The sequence below is a fragment of the Eptatretus burgeri genome, chromosome 17 (genome assembly GCF_056783735.1).
Source record: "Eptatretus burgeri isolate ZD-2024b chromosome 17, Ebu_testis_v1, whole genome shotgun sequence".
Classification (NCBI taxonomy): Eukaryota; Metazoa; Chordata; class Myxini; order Myxiniformes; family Myxinidae; genus Eptatretus; species Eptatretus burgeri.
Genome location: NC_140977.1, coordinates 38,548,510 through 38,573,337, shown reverse-complemented (window position 1 = coordinate 38,573,337; position 24,828 = coordinate 38,548,510). Strand labels below are relative to the sequence as shown.

At 46.0% G+C, this 24,828-nt stretch overlaps 1 long non-coding RNA gene across 2 annotated transcripts; it reads right to left on the bottom strand.

Moving 5' to 3' along the window:
- Positions 1-593: 593 nt before the first annotated feature.
- On the bottom strand, positions 594-24,828 carry LOC147009807 (uncharacterized). 2 transcript variants are annotated; one of them, XR_015053097.1, is made up of 4 exons: positions 24,709-24,828; positions 7,178-7,335; positions 6,700-7,063; positions 594-1,316 (listed from the first exon to the last, which is right to left on the bottom strand). It is a non-coding gene; the product is annotated as an uncharacterized LOC147009807 (long non-coding RNA). The 2 variants fall into 2 exon arrangements; XR_015053096.1 differs by lacking the exon at positions 594-1,316 and having other exon boundaries at positions 6,204-7,063.

Here is a 24,828-nt window from a genome sequence, read left to right as displayed (position 1 = left end):
GGGGGTCTTTTGATGGAATTTGGCACTTGCCAGTATTTATAATGCAAGGAAGGTATTGCAGGTTAAGATATATATATCTCTTAACAGAAGTGTTCATGTGGGAGTTCGACATGCTCCGGCAGGAATCTTACCGTGCCGATCTTCATGATGCAGTATATTTAAGTTAAAGAAGTGTAAGATGGATCTTACAGAGATGGGGAGAAACGTACCAAGGGAATAAACAGTTTCCGTTATTACCTTGCATACATCATATGACCACAACATACGAACTTCACAATACATATTACTTGATCTCGGCAGTATGTAAGTGCCATACTTACTCTGGATGAAAGAAGAAACCATGCAAAGTTTGGTTGCACTGGTTTCTGCAGGGTGTGAATGCATAACAAATAAATACACAAACAAGCTTTCTTCTTTAAATATAGTATTAGCAACACACACACACACACACACACACACACACACACACACACACACACACACACACACACACACACACACACACACACACACACACACACACACACACAGTATATAATAAAATAAATAAATAAAATAAATTCAGACAGGAGACCATTTTCAGTGCTGTATATTTATTTTGGGCAGGCCCACCTCTTGTCCCCTCTATAACAACTGCATGAGCGGGCGGGATGGCCTAAGAGGTGCACACACCCACTTCTAAGCAGTCTAACCTGGGTTTGAATCTCGACCCAGCTATAAAATGTCATCCCGGTGTTCCGCGGGCAATTTGATTCTGCAATGTGCACAGATGGACGTTAAACTCGACGTCCCATCTGTCAGCATTATTTGATGGACGTTAAAGATCCCACGGTGTCTTTGGTGAAAAGTAGTCGAGCTATCACCGGCACGCTAAACGAATTACAAATTATCTAATCTACATTCCTGCTCTAATCTACAGGGAGCACTCTATCAGTGGCACAGCCACCCACCCTCCCAGCAATGATGCAAACCAGCAGCCTCGTGCTGCACACTAAATAAAAGATCTTCTTGTGGTGTTGGCAGAGGAAGGTTTTTCACAAAACAGCTGGTCAAGTCTGACATTCGACTGGTAGTGAGGTGGCTTAGAGCAAAAAAAATAATTTTTAAACCACAAAGATTGTGACCTGTCAAACAAAAGTGTGATTTTTATCCACGATTATTTATTGAAGTTCTAAGAGTATGAAAACCAATGGCTACAACTTAATTCCTGATAGGATGTTTGATTTTTTTAACCCTTTCTGACTGAGAGACGGAGGAAGGTGGTGTTGTTGGTGGTGGAGAGAGTCTGCTCCACTATCGTACTTTTCTCCATGGGTCTGAAATGACAAAAGATCAACGGCTGCCACTTTCCAAGTAATAACTAAAGGCAGACCTTCATTGTATTTTCACGATGCAATAAGCAGAGCATCATGCATAAATTCAAAATGAAGGTGCCCCCCAAAGTTTGCCTTTTATAAACATTCCCTTCCAATTTTTCATCTCAAAGTTCAGGGATGACGTTAAATTTTCCCAACTGACGACGCCAGTCAGTCTTTCAAAAAACTGTAATGAATTTGAAATAAAGTAATCATCGTAGAAAATGGAGAAATTGACTGATTGACGACATGAGATGATACTTTTGGAAAAAAAAAATAACGGAATTTAGTTTGTATTTGATACTAGGATTGGACGCAGAGGTGTCGTAAAAATAGTTTCCACTTGTTGAATCCACTGATAGCAAAATTGTTTACCCTGAGAGAGTCACCCCCTCCTTCCTCCCCAGCCTCGAACTTTCAATCCAGCCAGATACTTCCATGTAATCTCCGAGTACATTCCATATGGCCATTTCCTGGTATAAGCCCCACAGCACAACGACAAATTTATCTTCTTCTTAAGTGTCTACTGAATATATTTGGCCTTCACAACGATTGGGCAATCACATGCCATAACCGGAATCTGTCTGAATTTGATTTCACTCATGGCATGTTCGATCATTACAGGTGAATCTGCTTTCTCATAGAATAGTGGAAGGAGTGTTGCCAGGGCAGGTCGGTCTGTCATATTGGGTTGGAGACTGGCATGGATTGCAGCCCTTGTTAACACCTGGCCCCTCTCTAACCGCTCTACCAATTCCAAGGATTCTTGAAGCCAGAACTCTTCTTTCTCGTTATATTACCTTCAGTGGTGCTGCCAGATAATTCCTGAAATTTTATTTTAAAACACAGAGGTTATTGTTGGTGTTAGAGCTACAGTAGGTACAGTGGAGTATGAATCTAGAAGGTGTGATTTTGTAGATTGAATGTCTGTAATAAACAAAAGGGGCTCCCTTATGGTTCCAGGATTATCTACAGTATTGTTGGTGAATGAATTAGAGTTATACCCATACCATGGAAAGATGACTGTGCAGATGTAGAGGCCGGATTATGGTCAAACTTGTCCATAGCACCAACAAAGAGTTATTTTCACAAGTTTGTAGGCTAAACAGCACCATCAACCTGAAAGCGCTTGCACATCGAAAAAGTCAAACTTGTTTCCCAGCTGGATGACGCCATCGTAGGATATTGAAATTCTCAGAGTGTTGGGCTGTTCAATCAGTAGTTTATTTATTTTCCATGAGTGGATGTTCAAACTGCTGTCGACTGGAAGAGGAGGCTCTCGCTATCAAGCATGTCGGACATTCTTCTCCTTTTCTGATACCTTCTTAGAGTTGAGCAGTATTGATTGCACGATGGTCAAGCAAGCATGGGAGTCCATAATGTCATTTCTTAAGTCAGGTCCAGTTAGTATCATCGATGCATCATGAGAATACATTCCACCAATTTGTTCTGAAAGTTTGCTGGGAAGCACCCTGAAAATGGAATTACCTCACCTTCACACATTAGCAATGTTGGCCATCTGTAGGGCTTGGGATTGGTAATCCTAAACCAATGCCCCCCCCTCCAAAAAGTTTTTTTTTTTAATCATAATTTCAATCTTTCGCATGCCTTCTGGAAACAGAAGCACAACGTTTTTGTTATTTCATCGCTCTTGGCTGCCGCACTGTTACAAATATTTAAACAACTCATTTATCAGACGAGTTTTTTTGGATAGCGATATCCAAACCGCTTCGAGGCATTCTTCATAATCTCAATGATCATCATCCAGCTTGAAAATATCGTTTCCCTCCTCAATGGCAGTTTCCAAATATGTCACATCGGCAAAACCATGAGCCTTGAACATTTACTTATCTGTCTCGATCGTATTTGCATGACCATGACCTAGAGGTGCTTGTTTTCTTTCTAGCTTTGATATTGGTTGTGGTACTTTGTCAAGTGGTATTTGTCTTCTATATCCATAAGATCACCACCAAAAATTTTGGTCAGTCGCTCTAAAATATCAGTGGCCATTTTATTCAGACTTATCTGCGTTGAAAACAGTCATTTCATGAAGTCTTTCAGCACTATCCTTCTCAAAGAAAATACACAGGTTCGTGCTCACTGCAGACATCCGACACTTTGGACAACACTGATCATCCATTCTGCTGATTCCTTTTGTCTAAGGTCAGGGAGAAACGTACCAAGGGAATACACGGAAATGTACCAAGGGAAGTTTTACAAACCAATTAAAGGTAGTCAGTTTGGGTTTACCAAAGGTAGTTCCTATCGAACAAATCTTTTAGAGTTCTTTGAAGCAGTGTCTGATTGGGTGGATGAGGGAAAGGCAGTGGTCATTGTATATCTAGACTTTAAAAAGGCAGTTGATAAGGTACCACATCGGAGGTTGTTAGCCAAAGTGAGGGCTTGTGGAGTGGCTGGCCAGGTGGGTAATTGGATTGCAAACTGGCTTCGTGATAGGAAGCAAAGAGTGGCTGTGAGTGGGAGGATGTCTTTCTGGAAGGATGTAAGTAGTGGGTACCTCAGGGATCAGTACTCGGACCATTACTATTCATTATTTACATCAATGATTTGGATTGTGGGGTGAGGGTAGGCTTTTCAAATTTGCAGATGATACAAAGTTTGGAGGTGAGGTGGATAGCAGAGGGGGTGGTGATCAGATTCAGGAAAGTATTGATATTTGCATAGATTGGGCAAAAGATTAGCAGATGTAATTAAACCTGAGCATGTGTAAGGTGTTGGGGATGGGAAAGAACAATGAAAATAGAGATTACATGATGGGTAATTACATGATGGAAAGAACAATGAAAATAGAGATTACATGATGGGTAATTTTGGAGCGTGTCACACAGGAGAAGGATTTGGGGGTGGTAATAGATATGGGAGGTAAGTGCCAGGCAGCTATAGGTAAAACAGACAGGGTTTTAGGTTATATTCGGAGGGGGGTAATTTATAAATCAAAAGAGGTGGTGTTAACATTATATAGAAATTTAGTGAGGGCCACTTCTAGAATATTGTGTGCAATTTTGCTCACCACAACTCAGGAAGGACATATATGACAAAGAGAGGGTTCAGCGCAGGGCTACTAGATTGACTCCAGGCCAAGCTAGACTCAGTTATGAGGAGCAGCTGAAGGAGACAGGGCCATATACACTAGAAAGGAGGTGGTTACGAGGAGATATGATGGAGATGTTTAAGATAATTAAAGGTATAGATAAAATAAGTGCAGAATAACCGGGCGTAGTGACGTGCGCCTGTAATCCGGCTACTCTGAGGCTTGGGTTGGATGATTGCTTGAGGACGGGAGCTCTGCGCTGGGCCGCGCTATGAGAGAGTGTAGGGCACCCTGGAATCATGGTGAAACCCAATCCTTATCCCTGTGTCGTAAGAGGCGACCAGGGTTGCGTCAGGAAGGGCATCCAGCGTAAAACCTATGCCAAATCAGTATGCGGATCATGATCTGCTGTGGCGACCCCTAACGGGAGCAGCCAAAAGACAAACAACAACATAAAATAAGTGCAGAGTAATTATTCAGCAGCGTAAACAGTGATAGGACCAGGGGTCATCGTGCGTCGTGAGAGTAAAGAAGAGGAGAGTTAAGACGGTAGCAAGGCAGGGGTCTTTTACTCAGAGAGTAGTTAATGCATGGAATGGCCTCCCTGGAAAGGTAGTGACAGCAGAAACAGTAGATAAGTTTAAATTAGAATTAGATAGGTACCTGGAAGTTATGGAGAGAGAGGGGTATAGTGATGTTGGCAGGACTTTTAGGTAGCTTGAGTATTGATGGGTGATTGTGTGCATGTGTACGAGTGCTGTTGGTGAGGGTCTCATCAAGGGGGGTCGTATGTTTTTTTTTACCGAAGCCCATGCCTTCTCCCCTGGGAAAAAAAATACAAAAACTACAAAAAAAACCCACAGAAAACACCATTTGAAAAAAACAAAATCATTGTTCATTTTCTTATTTTGATCTTGTGTTGATAAATTAGTGTGGTGCTTATGAAGCACAGGCATGATGGGCTGAATGCTGTTCACCTGTGTCTAATTTCCTTGTGTCTCCTTGTGTGTGTCTTTTTGCTCAAGCATGTTCTCAGTTCCAACATTCGATTGTTACATTTCTGATAACAACATTTATACCACAATGCCAAATGTTGTCCAGGAGTACTTGTGGTGTTACTTCTTTGAAGTCGACATTCAATGGTAAAGATTTGATAATTCTGAACTCATCAACATTTTAAAAGAACATGGTGTGTACGTCTAAATGATCTGTAACAGGATTGTGAAAGTCTTCAGTTGCCATATTCTGACAGATGATAGTGTGTGACCATATGTTTACCAATACCTGGGGTGTGTTTCATTACATCAATAAGCTTGCTATCACTTTCCAAGCCAGCCGTTCCTTACCAACCAATTAATTGGAGTGCTTGCTTGAGTGCTTAAGCCACTTGGCGAGTGCTGCACAAGCTTATTACCCCACCCAAGCGAAGTGGAAAATGGGGTTAAGCAATTGGTTCATGTCCTTCCGTCTGATCATTTTATGATGGAGGAACAGCTTGTTTAAATTGAATGTTATATTTTGAACACAAATCAGAACATGAATCGGAAGACAAATCTGGTGTTTTCCAGTACTTTGGCTTTGAATTTGGCCCGATCACACATGGACAGAGAGGAGTGAGATAATATATTATATTATTATAATATTTCCGCTCTGTCTGTCTGGTAGTCAAACAAATTTGAAAATAATTCCAAACAGAGAACTTACTGTTTTTAAGGACGTCGTAAAGGACACAAACAACAGGCACAAATAACTAATGTAATGTGTTAGATGAGGTGATGTAATAGACACTGTGTCAATAGCGGTAAACTTCCGGAATTAATTTATTAATATGATTTTTACATTCTTTATTTTATTTACATTGAATTACATACTTGAACATTGAACACAAATCACCTTCTTAGTACTGCCAAGAACCCTCAGTTTTGCAGAACACATGCTCTACATGGTGGTGTATAAGATTGCTTTAATATAGCTAAACTTCCAGATTTTTAAAATGATCTTTTCATGAAAATTGAAGTATATAATTTAACAATGCCTAGGGTATAGTGTTCTATGGACTCTTTATTATACAATTGTTTTCGTTTACATTTTCGTTGATGCTTAACTGACGCCATTTGTCATTACAGGAAAACATTATGGATAAACGTGAGTTTTTATCATACAATTTTAAATTCCTTTATCGCTCACCTGGTTATTAGTCTCTTAATCCAAGGTCCATTCACAATCACCGTAAATTTGTATATTCTCCTCTTTTGGGGTTTTTACATCACAGAAAATGTTTATTGTGCTTACCTGTGCGTTGAAGGGCATTTCACCTGTCGCGGGAGAGACAACGGTTTATATGCCAATCCCAAAAACATCCGTGTTTACTATTACTGTTTCCACGGACAACCCATCAAGTTCTACTGCAACTACGACGAGGTTTTCGTCGAGAAATCGAAGAGTTGCGAGAGGCCCCTCTACTACACTTATTGTGGATTCTATCACACGCGAAGATAATGCAGGGCACACACCGACCCCTCGCAACAAGCATGACCTTGTGTTGCCTTTGTTGTTATCAGAAAATTGTACTTTTGCACTGTCATTGTGGTTAGGTTTATAAAATTTCGAAGGAGGGACCAGTCTCCAAAGGCATCCTCGATAACAAGACCCGGCACTGTAAAGGGAAAGGGAACCGTGTGATTCTCAAATGTTTTTTTTTTTTGATGATTGATTCAAATGCTTTTCAATGTGTCCTGCCTAATAAAGAAAATGATGTCACGTTACCAACCCGACAAGAGTTTGGAGTTTGTGGAGCATGATCTCAAAGTTGTAGCTGGGAAGAAGGCAGGCAACACCAGCATGTTTGTCTTCATCGGCATAATAGCCTTCCCTTCAACATGAGTGAAGACATCAAGCCATGTGATGACTCAAAGCAAAATTTGAAACCTGTTGAAGAAAGCTTGCAGTTCAAAAATTACCGCTCACATGGTTATTAGTCAGCATGATAGTAAAGATGGGTGAATACGCTGAGTTGTTACATGATATTACCAGTTCAAAACTGCCACTGGCAAGCATATAGGGTCTTGCACTATAAGAGGGGATAAATTCTGTGAGCTGCTTGCTCAATACGCACCATTCAAAATGATGTAATATATCTCAGAATTCCCAGTGCACATGTGCAGAAACCCCCATAAATGGTGATGTTTGGGGCACCATAATGTATATTGTATGTGCGAGATAAGGATTATTACCTAAAATGGCCCAGAAAGCTTCTTAAGGAAGCAAAAAATGCTGATGTCTCCAAGTGTTTATAAGCATTGTAATGCACCCAGCGATTCGTAGGTATGATGAACAGGCATTTGATAATGAGTGAGGAAATTGAAAAAAAAACTTTATTGTTAAGAAATCATTGTGGCCTGTTCCAAGTCAAGGTAAGGTTCAGCAGGCCAAAAACATGGTGGCTTCAGACCCCAGCGAGGCTACCAAGGATACGCTTTAAGACCCCACAGAGAGTGGTGACCGAGGATGTGCCTAGTAAAGGCTATAATTAAATAAGCCTGTTAATCATCTTCAAAAGGGGTGTTTTATTTAACCCAAACACCAAATTTCTAGTCATGCACTTACTTGGTGTTTTCTTAGTATGCATGCAAAATTTCAGGCTGCTAGGTTTTATGCTTTTGGAGTTATGGAGAAGACACACACACTGACATTTATTAGTACAGATACTATTAAAAGATATAATCTAAAATATAAAGCTCTTTCTCGCCACTGACTGTCTGACTCACTGACTGATATTAAAGATCAGTGCCTTCTGGGTGACGTGGAAAGCTAAAATTTTGCATGCCAATGGACATCAAAGCCAGTACACCGGGAAAAAATCACAGAATCGGACATCCACAAATGAAAATATAAATAATTGAAAAAAAAATGAAAAAAACGCAGGTGAGTGACCCGAAACAATGGGGAAGGAGAGGAGGAGATTGGGACCATACTCTGTGCAGAGCGTTTGTGCTGCCGAAGCAGTCTCCTAACAGCAGACGCGGTCTCAAGCAACGTTTCGCCGGCTGCGAAGCTGGCGGAACATTGCCTGCGATTTCGTCTGCTCTTGCATTTTTGCTCAAATTAGCAGAGTCGATCTCGTTTTTTACTTTTGGTTTGAAGCGCCTTCTTCTTCTTTTTAAAATATATATATATACATACATATTATATATATATATTATATATATATATATATATATATATATATATATATATATATATATATATATGTACGTACATATGTACACACAGTACCAGTCAACAGTTTGGATTAACCGACTCATTCAAGGGTTTTTCCATATTTTTTACTCTTTTCGACATTGTACAATAATAGTGAAGACATAAAAACCATGAAATAACACATTCGGAATTATGTAGTGACCAAAAAAGTGTTAAACAAATCAAAATATATTTTAGATTTTAGATTCTTCAAAGTAGCCACCCTTTGTCTTGATGGCAGCTTTGCACACTCTTGGCATTCTCTCAACCAGCTTCATGCGGTAGTCACCTGGAATGCTTTTACATTAACAGGTGTGCCTTGTTCAAAGTTAATTTGTGGAATTTCTTTCCTTCTTAATGCGTTTGAGGCAATCAGTTGTGTTGTGACAAGGTAAGGTTGACAAGTCTGAAGACGACGATGGTTCACGAGCGGTATTTGACGATGTAGATTGTTTCAGAAGTCAAGGATGAGACAATGTGATAATGCTTGACCAAGTTATAAAAATGATCAACATGATGTGGTACGATTGACAGGTTATTAGCTGCAAAATGTCGAAAACCCGGTTTCGTTCAACAACTTTAAAAATTTGACCTTTGCATAACCTTTAAAGGTCACAAAACAATGTTGTGGACATTAAAATATGGAAATGGGATACGTGCTATAGCTTATTGGAGCTAGTTCGTCGAAGAAGGTCGAAAACCCGGTTAGATTTCCACAACTTTGAAAATTTGACCTTTGTGAACTTTAAAGGTCAAAGGTCAAGGATTATGACCTTTGGTGCAAAACTTCCTCTGGAACATTCCAGGAACAATATAACGTCATATAGGCTATATGGCATTTCGCACTCCTCGGATTATCCATACTTTGATGAAATCAGCATAAAAACAAACTTGAAGGGGGTGCCACAGGCAAGGTGTTCGAGATAGAGCAAAATGGTTTCAAGACTTTCGGTGGGGAATGACCTCAAGATTATGCATAAAAAATATTGTCATCCCAGCTCTCAAAGTTTGGGCGGTCGTATGATTTTTATGTCAAAATTCACAATTTTCTAAGTTTTTGACCTTGTGACCTTGACCTTGGGACGAAAATGAAAAATAGAGCTATGCAGGTGCCATTGGGCTAACCAAATACCAAAACCCCTGCCAGATTCGACAAACCCCCTAGGAGAAGATGTAACTTGAAATCGGCTACCCCCTAAAAACACATGTTTTTTGGGCGTGGCTCCGCCCATAATGGGCGCAGCATGCCCATTCTCAGGAAAACACAACTAAATCACGATATAAACCTCCCACCAAAATTTTATTACGATCGGATCAAAACCCACGGAGCTATACTCGGGACAGACAGACAGATACACACACATAACGAATATAGTGGTCACTTACTGACTCGTGAACCAATATATAGTAAATAGCCCTATTTGGTAAAAGTCCATTATATTGTCTGTACTGTAGTCGTCCATATTATGGCAAGAACAACTTAACTAAGCAAAGAGAAATGACAGTCCATCATTACTTTAAGACATGAAGGTCAGTCAATCCGGGAAATTTCAAGAACTTTGACAGTTTCTTCAAGTGGAGTCACAAAAACCATCAAGCGCTCTGATGAAACTGGCTCTCATGGGGACTGCCACAAGAAAGGAAGACCCAGAGTTACCTCCACTGCAGAGGATAAGTTTATTAGAGTTACCAGCCTCAGAATCTGCTAATTAACTGCACCTCAGATTGCAGCCCAAGTATATGCTTCACAGAGTTCAAGTAGCAGACACATCTCAACATCAACTGTTCAGAGGAGACTGCATGAATCAGGCCTTCATGATCGGATTGCTGCAAAGAAAACCGCTACTGAAGGAGACCATTAAGAAAAAGAGACTTGATTGAGCCAAGAAACACGAACAATGGACATTGGACCGGTGGAAATCTGTCCTTTGGTCTGACGAGTCCAAATTTGAGATTTTTGGTTCCAACCACCATGTCTTTGTGAGACGCAGAGAAGGTGAACAGATGATCTCTGCATGTGTGGTTCCCACCGTGAAGCATGGAGTAGGAGGTGTGATGGTGTGGAGGCGCTTTGCTGGTAACACTGTCGGCGATTTATTTAGAGTTCAAGGCACACTTAACCAGCATGGTTACCACAGCATTCTGCAGCGATACGCCATCCCATCTGGTTTGCACTTAGTGGGACCATCATTTGTTTTTCAACAGGCCAATAACCCAAAACACACCTACAGGCTGTCTGTGTAAGGGCTATTTGACCAATAAGGAGAGTGATGGAGTGCTGAATCAGACAACCTGGCCTCCACAATCACCCGACCTAAGCCCAATTGAGATGGTTTGGGATGAGTTGGACCGCGGAGTGAAGGAAATGCAGCTAACAAGTGCTCAGCATATGTGGAAACTCCTTCAAGACTGTTGGAAAAATATTCCAGGTGACTACCTCATGAAGCTGGTTGAAAGAATGCCAAGAGTGTACAAAGCTGCCCTCAAGACAAAGGGTGGCTACTTTGAAGAATCTAAAATCTAAAATATATTTTGATTTGTTTAACACTTTTTTGGTTACCACATAATTTGAAATGTGTTATTTCATATTTTTATGTCTTCACTATTATTCAACAATATAGAGAATTGTAAAATAAAGAAAAAGCCTTGAATGAGTAGATGTGTTCAAACTTTTGACTGGTAGAGTATATATATATATATATATATATATATATATATATATATATATATATATATATATATATATATATATATATATATATATATATATATATATATTGTTACGGCTGTGGAAATTCGCATTACACCATAAAGGGCCCGTAGGTGAGATATCTCTCAGTACATGTGTAGTTAGCCCAAACCCGTCGTATAGAGGGAATTTATGTGATTCATCCGGGCTGCGACGATTTGAGTAAGCCATTTTTTCTGTTCTATCTTTATTTTGAACCAACCATGTCTCAACCGCCATCACACAACAACCACGCCACCGCCACCATCTACGCTCCCACATCATCGCATCACCGCCATTCCCAAACGACACCATAACCATCAAACCAACACCGAAAACCCTCCACCACCTTCGCCTCTCTCCTTCACAACCAACAACCGCACCACCTGTGAACACTGAACGTCGGGCTGTCTCGGGCCTGTTCGGCGATTGGTGCCGAACGCGCCGAGCCGCGAGCGCGAATAGCGGCCTTTCCGAGGGAAAATTCGGATGAAAAATGATACACGCCCACTTCTCCGTCCAATTAGCGAGCGCGGGGCGGCTTGGCCCCACCTTCAAGCGTGTGTATGTGAAGTCCGTATATGCAAATTTTAGGATCAAGAGAGGTTCACGCCCATTTTTGCCCAACCAATGGCTGACCGGGGGGGTGGCGTGGCCCCGCCTCCAATCGCGTTCTGATCCTAAAATTTGCATATTGGCTTCTCCTGCCCGCCTATAAAAAGGCAAGCGCAAGGCGAAAAGAGAGGCAGAGTCAAGTCGGTCGGGTGAGGAGAGTGCGGAACTGAGAAGAGTTGCAGTAAGAGTTGAGTTCTGGAGTTGCCTGAAGAGGGTTGTCGAGAAGTGGCTGTTGGGGACGCGTTGCGTTGCGTTGGTGAAGTTGAGGCGAGTGCGTGGTGGAACTGCAGGCAAGGGAGCTCGGGTCCGAGGCGAGAAGGACGGCGGTCGGCGACGAGGTTACGGTGTGGGGGATCGCTCGTCTCGTCACGGGACCCAAGCCAGCCAGCCACTCCCCTCCCCCAGGGCATCAACAATCTCCCTTTCCCCCACGCTGAGATAGTGCAAAAGGGGGCCCCGTTCCCACCCCCCCCCACATGTGGTGCCAACGAAACCCGCCAAGGAGCACGGAGTCGGGGCACAGCCGCACGGCCACATTTGCGGCTCGCCCGCCAACGCGTCACGAGGACGCGGGTAGGACCCCCCCGGTCTCGCGGACCTGGCCGCTCCTCTAGGTCCCGCGCATATTTGGCATACAGGTCTGTCTGCCTCCTTGTCTGAGGGTGGCTTCTTTCCTTTGCTATTGTGTAAATGTGTGTTGGCGCCGTCTGTGAAGTAAAGCTGTATAAGTGTTGCCGTGTGTGCGCGTAGTCGGGATTAACTCTGCGTCATTGTTGCTTTTATTGTTTTGGTTGCTTTATGTGCATTTTGACTGTATGGCTGTATATACGTGCTTTCCGTGTGCCGGGAAATAAATGTGCATTGTGTGAACTCTTTTCCCGTTTCGCTTTGTCTTTTCCAAATTGAATCTCCATCCTGCTTCACGTAAAGGGTTCGTAGTGGGTGCAAAACGCCCAGTAAATAATCTGACCCGTTGAGGTCGACGATAACACCGCAGGTTATCCCGATAGTACGGAACGGGCCGCCCAAGCGGCTCGTGTCCGGAGTCGACCTGCGGCGAAGTACGATCGCCTGGTTTACCATCCGCGTGGGTACTTAGGTAGGTCGAGTTTGGTGAACAACCCTATCCTACGCGGGTGGCCGATTGGCACGATTGTGGTAAGGTCGAAGGGCCCACCCGTGACTGGCTCCGGGCGATAGTTCCCGGAGGGTCATGACTGAATTGTCCATCTGGTGGGTGACGTGCCGCGATCCGAGTTACGTGGCCGTTCGCACGCCGGCGGGCATGAATTCGCAACAATATATATATATATATATATATATATATATATATATATATATATATATATATATATATATATATATATATATATTGTTGTGGTTGAGGAAATTTGCAATCCACCATTCAGGTCCTGTAGGTGAGATATCTCTGTAAGTACATGTGTAGTTAGCCCCAAACCCGTTGTTTGGAGGGAATAAATGTGATTCATTCGGGCTGCGACCCTTTAAGATAGCCGTTTTTCTGTTCTATCTTTATTTTGAACCAACCACGTCTCAACCTCCATCACACAACAACCACCGACCGCAACGCCACTTCACAACAACAACAACGCCAACAGCCACGACCTTTACCTTCGCAACTCGCTCTCGCAACCATCGCATCACCGCCATTCCAAGCGTCGCCATGGCCATCACCGCCACAATAAACCCTCCACCATCTTCGCCTCTCCTTCTGCCGCCATTCCCGCACCGCTTGTGGGCACCGATCCTGGACTCGTACAAGGCACGCGCCGAGCAGCGGTTGCAAAAAGCGGCCTTTCCGAGGGGAAGTCGGATCAGGAATGATTCACGCCCACTTCCGATCCGTCCAATCATTAAGCGCGGGGCGATTTGGCCCCGCCTCCAGGCGCGTCGGAGTAGAATCGCTATATGCAAATTCGAGGATCAGGAATGATTCACGCCCACTTTTCCTCCGTCCAATGGGCGAGCGTGGCTCCGCTCCCGAGCCCATCCTGATCCGGAAATCTGCATATGGGTTCTCCTGTCGCACTATAAAGCGCCGAGCACGGGGCGAGTGGAGAGTTTCTGTTTCGGGCACGGGCGAGTTGTGGCGGCGGCGAAGTGTGGCAGCAGCAGTCAAGACGGGTCTGGAGGAGAGTCGGTCTGTCGGGGTTCGGAGTCTGTCGGGGAGCTGCAGAGAGGAGAAGCCGGGAACGCGGTCGAGGGCGCAGTGGAGTCGCTCGTCGCGGGACCCAAGCAAGCCAGCTATCCTCTTTCCCCAGAGCATCAACAACCCCCCCCTGTTTCCCCCCCCCGCGCTGAGATAGTGCGAAAAGGGGGCCCCGTTCCCACCCCATTCCAGGCAGTGCCAGCGAGGCCCGCGGAGGAGCGCGGAGTCGGGGCGCCGCCGCCATTTTGCAGCTCATCACAAGACGGGTAGGCTCTGCCCGGTCTCGCGCCCACAGACCACGTCTGCCCCCTTGTAGTTGAGGGTGGTCCCTTTTTCTTTTGCTTTTGAGTATATGTGTTGTTGGCGCCGTCTGTAAAGTAAAATTGTGTAAGTGTTGCCGTGTGCTCGCGTAGTCGGTAGTAGATCTGCATTGTGTTTCTTTTGTTGCAATTGCTTTTGGTGCATAATTGTTGTGTTTCTTTTACATTTGCTTTTGGTGCATAATTGTTGTAATTGTATATGTGTGCTTTCCGATTGCCGCGGAATAAATGTGCCTCATGTTGAACTGTTTTTCCCGTTTCGCTTCGTCTTTTCTTTAATTGAATCTCCATCTTACTTCACGTAAAGGGTTGGTAGTGGGCTAAATACGCCCGAGAATTATTCGGAACCGTCGAGGTTGACGATAACTCCGCTCGGTTATCCCGATAGTACGGAACGGGTCGCTTAAAGTGGCCCGTGTCCGAAGTCGACCTGCGGCGAGGTGCGATCGCCCGGTCTACCCTCCGTGTGGGTACTTAGGTAGGTCGAATTTGGCGAACAACCCTATCCCACGCAGGGGGCCGATTGGCATGATCGATTCGAGTTACGTGGCCGTCCGCACGCCGGCGGGCGCGAATTCACAACAATATATATATATGCATATATATACATATATATATATATATATATATATATATATATATATATATATATATATATATATATATATATATATACATATTGTTGCGGATTCGCGCCCGCCGGCGTGCGAGCGGCCACGTAACTCGAATCGCGGCACGTCGCCCACCGGACGGACAATCCCGTCGTGACCCTCTCGGACTAACGCCGGGAACTAGTCACGGGTGGGCCTTTCGGCCTCACCACGATCGTGCCAATCGGCCCCCCGCGTGGGATAGGGTTGCTCGCCAAATTCGACCTACCTAATACCCACACGGAGGGTCGACCGGGCGATCGCACCTCGCCGCAGGTCGACTGCGGACACGGGCCACTTCAAGCGACCCGTTCCGTACTATCGGGATAACCGAGCGGTGTTATCGTCGGCCTCGACGGTTCCGATTAATTATCGGGCGTATTTAGCCCACGACCAACCCTTTACGTGAAGTAAGATGGAGATTCAATTAGAGAAAAGACGAAGCGAAACGGGAGAAACAGTTCAACATAAAGCACATTTATTCCGCGGCAAACGGAAAGCACACATATACAATTATACACCAAAAGCAAATGTAAAAGAAGAAACACCACAATAATGCACAAAAAGCAAATGTAAAAGAGAAACACAATGCAGATCTACAACCGACTACCGGGCACACGGCAACACTTATACAGTTTTACTTCACAGACGGCGCCGACAACACATATACTCAAAGCAAAAGAAAAAGGGACCACCCTCAACGATGAGGGTGGCAGACGGGCCTGGGGCCGAGACCGCGTCGAGCCTACCCATCTGGTGATGAGCCGCAAAATGGCGGTGGCGCCCCGACTCCGCGGGCCTCGCTGGCACTGCCTGGAAATGGGGTGGGAACGGGGCCCCCTTCTCACACTATCTCAGCGCGGCGGGAAACAGGAGGGGGTTGATGATGCTCGGGGGGATGAGGATATCTCACTGGCTCGGGTCCCGCGACGAGCGTCTCCACCGCGACCTCGGTCGCGTTATCGGCCTCCCCTCTCCGCAGCTCCCCGACTCTGACACGAGCGCCCTCCCGACTGCCTTCGCCGCCGCCACCTCTCAAACTCTCCCACTCTCCACAGCTCCGTCCAACTGCTTTCTCCGACTCTTCTCTTCTCAACTCTCCTTGACTGACTCTTTCCAACTCAACTTGACTCGACTCGACTCGTCCCAACTCAACTGGACTCCACCAACTCCCAACTCAACTCCTTCTTCTTCCCAACTCAACTCTTTTTGGCGAGCGAACGCGGCCCTTTATAGCCCCCGTGGCTTCGCTCCTTCACCTTCGACCCTTTACCTCTGGCTGGCTCCCCATTGGACAGAGGAAAAGTGGGCGTGAATGCTTTTTGATCCGCGAATCTGCATATAGCGATTATACTCCGACGCACCTGGAGGCGGGGCCAAATCGCCCCTGCTCACTGATAGGACGGAACAGAAGTGGGCGTGAATCGTTTTTGATCCGATTTCTTCGGAAAGGCTGGTGTTTTTGCACCCGCCGCTCGGCGCGCGCCCTGCACGAGTCCAGGATCGGTGTCCACAAGCGGCGCGGGAATGGCGGTGATGCGATTGTTGCGAGAGCGAGATGTGACGGCAAGGGTCGTGGCTGTGGTTGTGAAGTGGCGTTGCGGTTGGTGGTTGTTGTGTGATGGCTGTTGAGACGTGGTTGGTGGTGGTAGTAATAGTAGTAATGGCGGCTGGTCCAAAATAAAGATAGTAAAAGAAAAACGGCTATCTAGAAGGGTCGCAGCCCGAATGAATGACATTTATTCCCTCTAAACAACAGGTTTGGGCTTAACTACACATATACTTACAGAGATATCTCACCTAAGGCACCTGAATGGTGGTTTGCGAATTTCGTCAACCACAACACTACCCCCTCCCCTTTTTACAGACTCGTCCCGAGTCGTCAAATTTTCGTGTGCCATCATGTGTAGTTTTCCCCTAGTACATTTTACCTACGGATCCCTGAGTGCGACATTCATGGTATTCGTGTCCCCAAAATAAATAACCTGAGGGCTGAGTAACTACCTAAACAAACTCACTCACACGGACGACTTAAATAAAATTGCCGGCACTAAGACAGACATGCCGGGGGCGCACTCATATTTACAGTACATCTTAACCTTAACTTACAAATTTTACACTAAACCATGGCCCAGGATCAATGGTCTCTGCAAAAAGAAAGCAGTTTGCAGGGAGCCAGGCTGCTCGCATGCAGTCTCTGACTCAAACAATGCAGGTGACAGGGAACGTGGCCGGCTGCTCACTCGCAGTCCAAGGCCTTCCCTTTTTAACTGAACGCAGTGAACCACAACGGTGCATGGGCTGCACAAACCCAGTCTCCGTGCCAGCTCAAGTGGCACACGCAATGAACACAACGAATGGATGGATGAATGGATGGACGCAAACACGGTGCACGGGCCGCCACTGCAGGCCCGTGTTGTAGCTGCCAACAGGGCAGTTCTCGCAGCTTGCAAACTGTTGCCTTGATCCTGGCGCACATGGCAATGAACAAGGGGGGGGGGGGAACGCAAAAATTGAACGGGGCTGGTGAACAGGGGCAGTGGGCATGGCATGGCAAAGGCAGCAGGCAAACACAGCCCGCAGAAGAAGGCCGCTGCAGGCAAACACAGCCGGCAGACGAACTGGCCGGCACAGGCCTTGAAGCACAGCAGCTGCAGACAATCTGACCGGCACAGGCCTTGCAGCACAGCAGCTGCAGACAATCCGACCGGCACAGGCCTTGCAGCACAGCAGCTGCAGACGATCCAGCCGGCACAGGCCTTGCAGCAAAACAACAGCTGCCGATAAAGTGGGCCGGCCTCTGCCTTGCAGCAACGCAGCCAGCAGATGAAGCTGGCCAGCCTTTGCCGTTCAGTGGAGGTTGGTGGAGTGAGTGCGGTGGTGCTGGCCACTCGGAAGGCGGGCTCAGACCTACCTACCTGTCTCCCTCCCACCTATCGCCTTTGCCTGTCATTGTCTATACCCACTCCCTTAATTTGTCAAACCCCAATTTAGTCCCCCCCCTAACCCCCTGTACTGTCCTTGTTCGGCTAACCTATCCTGTCACCTAGCCTACTCCCAACCCCTACGTTCCCTTCCCGGAGGGGAACAAGGGAGAGCTGGCGTCCTGTGCCGAGGCCCAATCCAAGCCTCAGAATGGCCTCCCCAGAGTTCAGCGATCTATAACCAAAGTGGGTCCAGTGGCCCACAACGAGAGCGAGGGGATGGATGGTGCGGAGGGGTACACTTCCTATCTACCCTAACCATTTAACCTGTTAAACTACCCCGGGGCTTTCAACAAGCGCCTCTCGCTTAAACTATTGGTTCTAACAACCCAGATTCCCGTCGCCTGTGTTGGTGTCCTCACAATTTCGGGCCTCGCCCCCCAATTTTCTCTCCGTGCCCTCACACGGTCTCATGGCTGGGACGCGTGGCTCCCTTTGGCAGGCACGACCCTCTGCCGATTCTCCGACGATGGCACCCCCGGGCACTACACTGCCTCCGAGCCTACCAGCTCCCTAAACACCGGGGAGTGCCCCCCATGGCACCTCCCCTGAAACGCACACGTGGCAGGCTGGCTTCCCAGGCCCCTTTCCGAGGGTCACCCATGCCCACAACACTGCCCACGCGGCTAATGGCGCCCCGGGCCCCCGCACCAAGCAGGCGCACCCGTGCCCACTACGCTATCCCGGCCCCCCATGGGCCCTTGGCCTACCACGGCCGACTAGCCTGGTGCCCGGGGAACCCACTCAGCGATACTCACTTTTCGCAGCCACGCTCCCAGCCCGTCAACAGGGCTCCTGCACCCCTCCAAACGGGTTTCGAGCCTACTTCCCCACCAACAACAAAACGACCTCCATTTTGTAAATTTGACTAACCCCCTGACTCACTCTACACTGACCCTGGGGGTCCCTTGGGCGGGAGTCACTCCTCCCCCCAATCACTCATCGCACCATGCATTCCCCATTCGCTCCACTCACACAGACCCGCTGGCCTCACTCACTCAACAAGTACTCACTTCACAACTCACCAACACACACACCGCTGAACTCTGCCATCCTCCTAACTACATCCCCTAACTAACTCGTGCTCCCACGTCGTCCCTTAAACTACAGCACGTTCCTTTTAACACTACGTAGCTAAGCTACGTCCCCGCTACACATCCACAAGTCTGTCACTGTCTCCAAATAATCCCATTAATCAATTTCCCAACCTAAATCTCGCTACAATCCCTCTAACTAATCCATTCCACGGACTCCATGAGGACTTACCCTGCCCCATGAAGTCGGTCTAACTAAGCTAACCCTTCCCCCTAACTAGTTTCCATCCTGTGCCCTGGTCAAGGGGGTCTTCCACCCCTTGCCCAGGAATCCTGTGCTCCCGGATGTGAGGCTTGCTGTTCTTTTTTTTTTCCACATACGCAGCACCAGCGCGGCAACTCACAGCTCGCGCACTTTGCGCCTGCCCGTGACGTCATGCAGCTGCACGTGTACCTCGTCCCTCCTTGGACGGTACCATCCGGCAGGGATACCCCTCCTGCCGGATTCCAACCCCACGTGCAGCCATGACGTCACCGTGCGCATATAAAAAAAAAAAAATCACAAGCCCCACGTCTCGAGGGATTCCCCACGCGAACACATGTGCTCTGCCCGTTGGAGCTTAACACACCCGCCGCGTGGAGAACCCGTCCGGTCCAAATCCGTAATCCTGCCTAAACTTTGTCCGTCCGCGGGATCGGCAAATCCACCGCGTGCGTTTCCGGACCGGGACTTCACTCTCGCAAGCGAGCACGTGGGGGCCTCGTGCGTTGCACAGCACGGACCTCGCTGCTGGGTGAACCCGGCACGGTCCCCGAAACAACTACAGCCGCTACTCGGCTTTCTTTCCTCTGTCGCCGTCGCCATTCAACACACGCACTCCCGCGTGTTACGACGCTAACACACCTCACCATTAAACTCACACCGGGAGACGCGGCTGCATGTTCACACATGCCGACCGACATCTCCCTTACACACAGCGACCTTGCACACGCTGTCTCTCTCACACTCGGCCGCTCACTCACGCATGCCATTCCCTCACACAAACCATACTACTCACACACGCGGGGGCACTCATCCGCGGTGCCTCACTCATATTGGCCGTTTCACTCACACACACGGCGACACTCACACACGGTGCTTCATCCACACACGGCATGCTGGGAAGCACGATCTTCTGCACACTTACCACCACACCACTCACACACGGGGTCGCTTCCACACACGGGGTCTTTGTCACACACGGGGATGCACTCACACCTTGCACCACACACACCGGGACAACCACACTGGGGATTTGTGTCCCCACAAGGGTCTCCGGGGCCTCTATACCCCCCAAGCTCTCCGTGCACCTGTCCACAGCACTCCTCCCCTCGACCTCGCAAAGCACGACTGAACCCACCTGGTCGTGACTCGCCTCAAGGGGGCATACTCCCTCCCCTCGTTCGTGGAGGAGGCCATCCAGCTGCTCGCACTGGGTCTCCACCCAGTCCACCAGCTCACCCCCATTGTCCTCCACTACCTCCGTGTGTGTGTGTGCGTCTCTATCCCCGTCTTCATCGTGTAGTCTTCCCTCTATCGTTCCCATCTCCCGTGTCTCTGCCAACTCAGTCACCTCTTCACCCTTTACCTCCCTTGTCTCAACTATTATTTCCGTCTCTTCCCTTGTTATCTCCCTCGTGCACGTCTCCGTCACCCCAATTAGTTTGTCCCTCTCGGTTACCATCACTTTTTCCGTCACGACCCTCGCCCAACACGTCCCCCGAATTATTTTTTCACCCGCCTCCACCGCGGGCCCGACAGCCGTTGCACTCCCTCCCAGCTCGTTCGCTCCCACACGTGGCGTCGCCATTTTGAGCTCCCCGGTTACTGCCTTCATGCCCGCCTGCAGGCTTCGGCCCATGTTCTGCGTCTCACCCCGCAGCTTTTTCGTTTCTTCCTTCATTTGCTGTGTATTCGCATCCATCTTTTCGTTCATGCCTTTTATTTCGTTTATAATTTCATGTGTGTTTGTATCCATCCTCGCTGTCATTTCGTGCATTTCCCCACTGATTCCTGCCAGCATGGCGTATAGCTGGGCCATGTCGGGTGCACTCAGCTGAGCCGATTCGGCAAGGATCGGGGGGTTTTGGCGGAGAGGGGGAGGGGAGGTGTCATACACCGCGGCCGCCGCCGCACCTATTTCGGCTCTGGGTTCAGTTGGGCGAGTTCGTGTTCCTGCACAACCAACATTTCCTGCATGGGGATTTCATCCTGGACCATGGATCCTACATTACTACACATATACATTTCTAATACCCCCGGCTCCCGCTCGCCTTGAGACGCCATCTTATTTCTCGTAAAGGGTTAATTTAGCTCGCTCGTAATTTGGAGGGAATCGGGGGTCGCTCCTCTCACCCCTGGACCGATTCCCGTGAATTTAGCTGGAGACAGGAGAGCCCGTTTTCCCGTTCTCCGATACCAGTTCCGCGAGGAGGGCGATGAGTTTATATCCCACTCCTGACACCAGTGTTGCGGATTCGCGCCCGCCGGCGTGCGAGCGGCCACGTAACTCGAATCGCGGCACATCGCCCACCGGACGGACAATCCCGTCGTGACCCTCTCGGACTAACGCCGGGAACTAGTCACGGGTGGGCCTTTCGGCCTCACCACGATCGTGCCAATCGGCCCCCCGCGTGGGATAGGGTTGCTCGCCAAATTCGACCTACCTAAGTACCCACACGGAGGGTAGACCGGGCGATCGCACCTCGCCGCAGGTCGACTGCGGACACGGGCCACTTCAAGCGACCCGTTCCGTACTATCGGGATAACCGAGCGGTGTTATCGTCGGCCTCGACGGTTCCGATTAATTCTCGGGCGTATTTAGCCCACGACCAACCCTTTACGTGAAGTAAGATGGAGATTCAATTAGAGAAAAGACGAAGCGAAACGGGAGAAACAGTTCAACATAAAGCACATTTATTCCGCGGCAAACGGAAAGCACACATATACAATTATACACCAAAAGCAAATGTAAAAGAAGAAACACCACAATAATGCACAAAAAGCAAATGTAAAAGAGAAACACAATGCAGATCTACAACCGACTACCGGGCACACGGCAACACTTATACAGTTTTACTTCACAGACGGCGCCGACAACACATATACTCAAAGCAAAAGAAAAAGGGACCACCCTCAACGATGAGGGGGGCAGACGGGCCTGGGGCCGAGACCGCGTCGAGCCTACCCGTCTGGTGATGAGCCGCAAAATGGCGGTGGCGCCCTGACTCCGCGGGCCTCGCTGGCACTGCCTGGAAATGGGGTGGGAACGGGGCCCCATTCTCACACTATCTCAGCGCGGGGGGAAACAGGAGGGGTTGTTGATGCTCGGGGGGATGAGGATATCTCGCTGGCTCGGGTCCCGCGACGAGCGTCTCCACCGCGACCTCGGTCGCGTTATCGGCCTCCCCTCTCCGCAGCTCCCCGACTCTGACACGAGTGCCCTCCCGACTGCCTTCGCCGCCGCCACCTCTGCAACTCTCCCACTCTCCACAGCTCCATCCAACTGCTTTCTCCAACTCTTCTCTTCTCAACTCTCCTTGACTGACTCTTTCCAACTCAACTTGACTCGACTCGACTCGTCCCAACTCAACTGGACTCCACCAACTCCCAACTCAACTCCTTCTTCTTCCCAACTCAACTCTTTTTGGCGAGCGAACGCGGCCCTTCATAGCCCCCGTGGCTTCGCTCCTTCACCTTCGACCCTTTACCTCTGGCTGGCTCCCCATTGGACAGAGGAAAAGTGGGCGTGAATGCTTTTTGATCCGCGAATCTGCATGTAGCGATTATACTCCGACGCACCTGGAGGCGGGGCCAAATCGCCCCATGCTCACTGATAGGACGGAACAGAAGTGGGCGTGAATCGTTTTTGATCCGATTTCTTCGGAAAGGCTGGTGTTTTTGCACCCGCCGCTCGGCGCGCGCCCTGCACGAGTCCAGGATCGGTGTCCACAAGCGGTGCGGGAATGGCGGTGATGCGATTGTTGCGAGAGCGAGATGTGACGGCAAGGGTCGTGGCTGTGGTTGTGAAGCGGCGTTGCGGTTGGTGGTTGTTGTGTGATGGCTGTTGAGACATGGTTGGTGGTGGTAGTAATAGTAGTAATGGCGGCTGGTCCAAAATAAAGATAGTAAAAGAAAAACGGCTATCTAGAAGGGTCGCAGCCCGAATGAATGACATTTATTCCCTCTAAACAACGGGTTTGGGCCTTACTACACATATACTTACAGAGATATCTCACCTAAGGGACCTGAATGGTGGTTTGCGAATTTCGTCAACCACAACAATATATATATATATACATATATATACATATATATATATATACATATATACATATATATACATATATATATATATATACATATATATATATATATATACATATATATATATATATATATATACATATATATATATATATATATATATATACATATATATATATATATATATATATATATATACATATATATATATATATATATATATATATATATATATATATATATATATATATATACATATACATATATATATATATATATATATATATATATATATATATATATATATATATATATATATATATATATATACATACATATACATATATATATATATATATATATATATATACATACATATATATATATATATATATACATACATATATATATATATATATACATACATATATATATATATATATATATATATATATATATATATATACATACATATATATATATATATATATATATACATACATATATATATACATACATATATATATATATATATATATATATATATATATATATATATATATATATATATATATATATATATATATATATATATATATACATATATATATATATATACATATATATATATATATATATATATATATATATATATATATATATATATATATATATATATATATACATACATATATATATATATATATATATATATATATATATATATATATATATATATATATATATATACATATATATATATATATATATATATATATATATATATATATATACATATATATATATATATATATATATATATATATATATATATATACATATATATATACATACATATATATATACATACATATATACATATATATATATATATATATATGTATATATATATATATATATATATGTATATATATATATATATATATATATATATATATATATATATATATATATATATATATATATATATATATATACAGTAAGTCCTCGCTAACCGGAAGTTCGCATATCGTAGTTTTGTTTATTCGTAATTTAGTTTTAATGACTAATTTTTCAATTATCGCAAACATTTTATGCCTATCGTAATGTCATTGCAAGGAAAATAGCAAAAAAAAGTTTCAAACCGTTTGCAAAAAACAACAATCACACAGGATGCGCATAAACACACTTTCACTTTACTGTGCATGTACTGTATGCTGTACTGTACGTATTCTCTTCACGCTCGCCTGCATACCTTCCAGTATGAATCCCAAGCGACCCGCAAGTCTTTTGCCAAGCACACCTCGTTTCAAGATACAACGAAAGGCTGTCACATTGAAGGTGAAATTGGATATAATTAAAAGACATGAACGAG